General features: G+C 37.2%; 1 long non-coding RNA gene across 1 annotated transcript in view; it reads right to left on the bottom strand.

Annotated features, from left to right (window-relative positions):
- Positions 1-4,603: 4,603 nt before the first annotated feature.
- The window catches only part of LOC104145398 (uncharacterized), a 55,679-nt gene continuing 54,282 nt past the window's right edge, over positions 4,604-6,000 (bottom strand). The window contains exon 4 of the long non-coding RNA XR_694316.2: positions 4,604-4,685. This is a non-coding gene — a long non-coding RNA (uncharacterized lncRNA). The remainder of the gene's footprint in view (positions 4,686-6,000) is intronic.

Raw genomic sequence — 6,000 nt, 5'->3', positions numbered from 1 at the left:
CCAAAGCAAGGATAGGCAGGGTAAGCAGGAGAAAAAGAACCCAGTGAAATCAAGCAGCTTTATTCTACGGGTTACTGTGAAGAATACCTTAAACCAGCACATTAAGGACAGTGCCAAGCATAAATTGTGTGTCCTAATTAAACACATGTACCTCTAATCACTAAGGCAGCCTCCCTTTATTATAATATAGAGGGACATTCTCCACATATTTCAAGTGCCCTTTTTTTCAAAATAGGCACCGAGAGCGATGTCTTGGCCCAGCGAGATGATGTCCAGGCTCAGTATCCTGGAGCTGTGTCTAGCTGGCCTATGAGGAGGGAGGCATCAGATCACACAGTGACGTGAGACCGCCTCCACGACAGCAGCTGGAAAGCAGCTTGTGCTCTAGCTGGAATGTCCCCACAATAATAAAAACCTTGGTCACAGCCAAGTAATCTTTTTTCCTCCAGGCCATTAAAAGTTCTGTGGGATTGCACCAAAGTAGTCCTAAGAGACCTAGTGGGAAAAATGAGGGTTTTCTCCGAGTAGCTTGCAGAGGTTTTGTTCAGTTTTATTATCATCTAAATCCACCGTGGGTAATTTATAAACTTCCTTCACCTTCATGCTTTAATAGTGTGCACCAGCACCTTCCAGAGGAGTCAAAACATGTTGTCCTGTGTTCAGATTATCTTGCAACATAAGTACCATCTATTGACCTTTTTAGAATAATATTCCTATTTAGTAGTAGAAATTGGATACCTTAAGAACATGCACTATGCCCGTATTTATTAGCTTTTGGCAAAGAAAAAGGCTAATTTATCTTTTTCTCTTGGAGCTACTCTTAGTGTTCAAAACCTCTCTGCCTAGAGTGAAGCCATAAATAAAATAAAGCCATAAATGTACCAGTAATTCCTTTTTCATAAATGCTGGCAAAGCACAGCATGTTATGGCCCAGCAAGACATTCCTGCCCACAATTTGCTAATAAATATATCAATTTTATATAAAATGTAAGATATTTTGAAAGCTTGTTTATGACTTGGAATCCAAGCCTATCAAGGGATTAAATTGGGAGCAAGACAATCTTCCTGTTTTATATCAGTAATTCACAGATTTTTAAACCTGGAAGAGATGTTATGCTCTCATCTAACTTCCGCACCTGACACAAGCTGTAGAATTTGACTAAGTGGTCCTTATATCAGGTGCATAACACCTGATAGTGCTACAAGATATTCTAACCTGATTTAAATACTTAAAGTGATGTAAGAGGCATATCCTTTTTAAAAGTTAAAAACAAAGCCATGGAGAGACACCTGACAGTCAAATTTAACCACCCTTCAGATTCCAGCCCTTGTGCCTTGCCCTCCCTCTAATGTTAGAATCAGAGATATCCCTCTCAGTTACATGCAATCTCTATGCTCCAATTCTGACTGATGTTTTTGGTTTTTCTAGCAAAATTTATCTTTTGATTTAGAGGTTACAGATAATTTGCAATTAAGCTCAATACTTATTCACATACTCATATTTTAGACCAGAAAAGTGAGTGATATGAACAGAGATAAAGTTTTGTTTTGGTTTATATGTCCTCATATTGTTCCAAGAGCATACTTAGCTGGTGTGTAATCTGGACTATACCATACACAAATATGTCTTTGAATACATAGTTTTAGGTCCAGAAGGCACTACAGAAACTAGGTTTTGGGTGCAGTTCCCATCCTTCTTGCCTCGTACTGACTGCTAGAGCAATTGTGTCTTTAAATGGAAGAACAACACAGAATTAATGGGTTTAATTTTCAAAATGACAGAGGTTATTTCATGTAAGGTACTATCAGACTTATAAGTAGAAACTGGTGTTGGGGCACTCCATAAAACCTGTAATATGAATGCATATAAATCATAGGAGGAAAAAAAATCCAGTAAGAGTGTAGTCCACTGCAAGTAAACAAGACCTGTGGCATTTGCCAGTAATGGAATACAAATCCCAGTTGGTATTTTTGTCCAGTCTAATTTTTCAAGTTCAAAATTTAAATTAAACCTGTCTCTAAGCGTCAAAAGTGAGACAGGTATCTTTATAAAACTAGAAAGAGGTAGGTCTGCAAAGTTTGTCATCAAACTGTGTTCTACATGCTCACTAACTGGTTAGCCAAACATGTTTGCTGAAACTAAGCAAGTATGAAGTTATAGTTCAGCGGATGATCAGCCTTTCTGCACCATTTAAGCATTTCTATCACTTTCTTTCAGAATGATTACGATTGTAACAGTTCATGGTAAAGCACAGCCCTTATCTGACTAGAAGGGCAGGAGAAATGTGACCCCATCATACTAGAAAGTAAATGCTATACCAAGCACTGTTAATGCAGGCAAACGCCTTTTGGGTGCCTATTTCCATGCCTGACTAAATACATCTTATTGTTATAATTTCTTGAAATTTAAAAAGATTTTTTTAAATCACCAGGTAATTGTGCAGGTGTGGTATTTGTATCTTTGGTGATGAATCACAGTATAATTTCTTAAAAATCTGTGAAAATAAAATTGTCTGAAAACATTCCTCGCAACTCTATTCTTTGATGTAACTGAAGGGCTCAGAATTTGGCCCTAAATCAGGTGTCAACGATGTTTTAACTGAAGATTCACTGACAAATAAGATCACATATACTATGTCTACTGATTTTTCATTCTAAGTACGTAAATCAGATACATTCTCAAAAGAACACGCTCCCTGAGGTGTTTTCCTAGGCCAGTCAGTTGCTTCTGATTTCTCTTTATAGCAAGCTCATTTGAAGGTTGTTTAGAAATGCCAGCTGCACCTCTGCTGTATTTTGTCTGGCAAACAGTGCTGTCACTTTCAAAGTGAGATATATTCACAATGAACGGATCAGCTGGACTCTCATGAAGACAATATATCCAAACCACTTCAAATAAGTTGGTGATTCTCACTGCCCTTTAAAATCTTCCTATTTCACTAAACACAAGCCACCTGATAGATACATGTACGACACAAGTAATTACAGTCAAACTGCTGGAAAGGCCTATCAAAGCTAATGACAATGCCAAAAGATGCTAAGGAAAAAGCATTTAAAGTTAGATGTTACTGAATAAATAAATCAGTTAATTTGGGAGAAATGATTGGGTTTGTACAAGAAGAGGTGTTTGTACATTGCTAAGTGCAAACATGGGCTGGTAAGCATCTCCAGGGACTAACAAAACAGTGCAACTATTTAAGTGCAACTGAAAGCAATCTTAAATTCTTTCATTTAATTTGTATGGAAGTTGGCACAGCTCTTTCAAATGGACCTAAAGTCTGCTGGGAGACTGTATGCCTCTGGGTTATTAACTCTGCTATACCTAAAGAGAAAAGGGCATATGAATAAATGAAAATTCTGACCAGCAAAACGATTTGTCATGATGCACACCAGCTATAGGAGGTTTAGGTACTAAGATATGCAAATATCATAGCTATGAATTTATCTGAGTAAAACCTTCTTAGATCAATACAGCTATAGGATCATTAAGTCAGGCGAAGGTTAGCATCATAACTGCCCACGCCAACGAGCAGCAGTCAGCCTGGAAGTCACACCGTTAATGAAAGGCCTCAGAAATGCCCACATTCAGCGCTGAAAAACAACCTGGCAGACAAATGCTCTAAAGGGCATAATCTCCGCTTAGACGTAAAACGTTCCCGGTGCTACGCACCTCACTTGGATCAGCACACCTCTCTTTGGCAAGTCCCACCTGTCTGACCTCCACAGTACTGAGCTGTGAAGCTCACCCACTCCTTTGCTTTCTCATCTCCCTCCCAGGCTGCTTCCTGGGAAGCAAAGATCCAAAAGAATCACTGGTGTCACGAGTCTGCGCAGAAATCCCAAATTACTTAGAAAGAGATACCTTCTTCAGGTGGTCAGAAACTTTCTCTTAACATCAGGTTTAAACTGATTCATGATCGAGCTGTATGTACTTAATCGTGTACCAGTATTTTAAACTAAATAATTATTCTCTAATCTTGGTATTTGCTGCATGGATATAATCATAAGGTATTGTTATATTTCCTTAACTTTCATTTTACTAAGCTAATCAAGCCTAGGAAAGTTATTGCAAGATTTTTTCATCAGCTAGATTGTCCTTTCTGTTAAACAGAACAGCAAATCTTTTGCTCATCCAGTCCAATAAAGCAATATATTTTTTAGGTGACTGCTTACAGTATTCTAGATGAGAGCTAACCAAGGGCTTTTGCAATATTTCTCTGACTATGTCAAAAAATATTGTGCTTGGTATATGAAAATTGCATGAGTTTTCCTCTCAGCTGTGGCACATGAATGGCTCAGTTCTTTTTTTTTTTTTTTTCCTGTCTCCTCTGAACACAAAATAGAACAAGGTATTCCTGGTAGCATCAGAGAAGTATGCTTTTAGATCAAATATATATATTTTTAAAGAAACTCAAATACTTCGAGTGAGACTAACTGCACTGAAAGTTTGAAAAAAATGCACTGCCTACCTGATTTGTCCTTGACAAGCGGATTATCTCCTCTTGTCCAGCAGTTTTCAAGGGTGCAACACACTCCATAAAGTCCTCTGTAGTGGTAAAAACTTCCTTCCCCGACCTCAGAGGATTTCTTTTGCCTAATAGCTCCCTGCTTTTCTCCTGAATCTCCCACTGCTTCTTTCTCACTAAAGACTTCTCCCAAGCACGCAGAAGCAAGTCCAGATGTTTCTGTGAAAGAAAAACGTTCCTCTTTTTCAGGAGCTTTCCCCGAACCAGAATGCAAAGTTTTAGGATATGATTAAGAAAGTTTAGCTTTCTTTCCCATGTGGTGCACTTTACAACTGACATTTGTATAAAAATGTGTTTGGGCAGAGCAAAAGCCATTGCCAGGTGTAACAATAACATTTCCTGCTGAAGCTGGCTGCACGTCTAAACACTCCATATTTAGGTAGTAAAAATGCACTATTAATCATTATGCAAACACATAACTTAAATTATATTCAACGACTTAGAGAGGCATTGTTTTACTGACTTTATTAGGAAGATTAAGTGCAAATTCTTTTTACTTAGGGGCAATTTTTTTAATGGTAACATACTGGGATTAGATTTCGTCAAACACAAGTTGGATTTCAAAAGTTTGCATTGCAAAGATTTATCATTAAAGGAAAACTTCTTATTTCACGATAAACACATCAAGAAGAGCAATTAAAATGAAGGGCACTGTAGGACACTGCATTATGCTAATATTATCCTGTGTTTATACAATTTATTAAAAATACTTGGTTAAGTTTCTGGTAAGAAATTTAAACTGCAAGTCCTTTGAGGCAAGCATTTTCCTTTCCCTGCATGTTTTTTTACAGTTTTTCACCCAATAAGACAATGACCTTTGACTAGATACACATAGCACATATAAAAGTTATCCATTAAGTATTGGGCAGTCTTTGGTTTCAAACAAACAGTCTGACCATTTATATATTTAAAATCAATACTTTTGAACTAAAAAGTAAAGTTGCCTCTTCTCCTCAAATCAGTGCCAATTACATTTTGTGCCTAATCTTCATCAGTGATGATCCTCTGAACTAGCATGTAAATGTATCCCAGTGATACTGTGACAAACACAGTTTACATACACCAAACAGTCTCCTTTCCAGGATGTTTCCTAATACTTTTAAGGATTAATTAATAACTTAAAAAAGAAAGAACGCAGTCCTGAGGAGCCAGACCACAATAATATGCAGACTGCAAGACAGACTCCAAAAAAAGGTTGTAACTTTTTGCTCCTATATTACTGCATGACATTAGACACTCCCACTCCAGTAAGCTTTACTAATCTGCATACAGATTGGAAGACTGAAGAAAACTGACTTTAAATGGTAAAGAAATGCAATTACAAGTGTTGACTGGCTCTCCGTTTTTATGTTTTCAAAGACTGACATACATTGTCTAAAATTAAAATACTAATTTGAGTTGTAAACAGTGACTACAAATCCAGATAAAACTATTTCTCAGATAATAAGATATAATACTATTTCTCTTTGGTCTT

The sequence above is a fragment of the Struthio camelus genome, chromosome 6, assembly GCF_040807025.1.
Source record: "Struthio camelus isolate bStrCam1 chromosome 6, bStrCam1.hap1, whole genome shotgun sequence".
Taxonomy (NCBI): domain Eukaryota; kingdom Metazoa; phylum Chordata; class Aves; order Struthioniformes; family Struthionidae; genus Struthio; species Struthio camelus.
The sequence above is the reverse complement of the archived record's forward strand: the minus strand, read 5'-3'. Positions and strand labels throughout refer to the sequence as shown.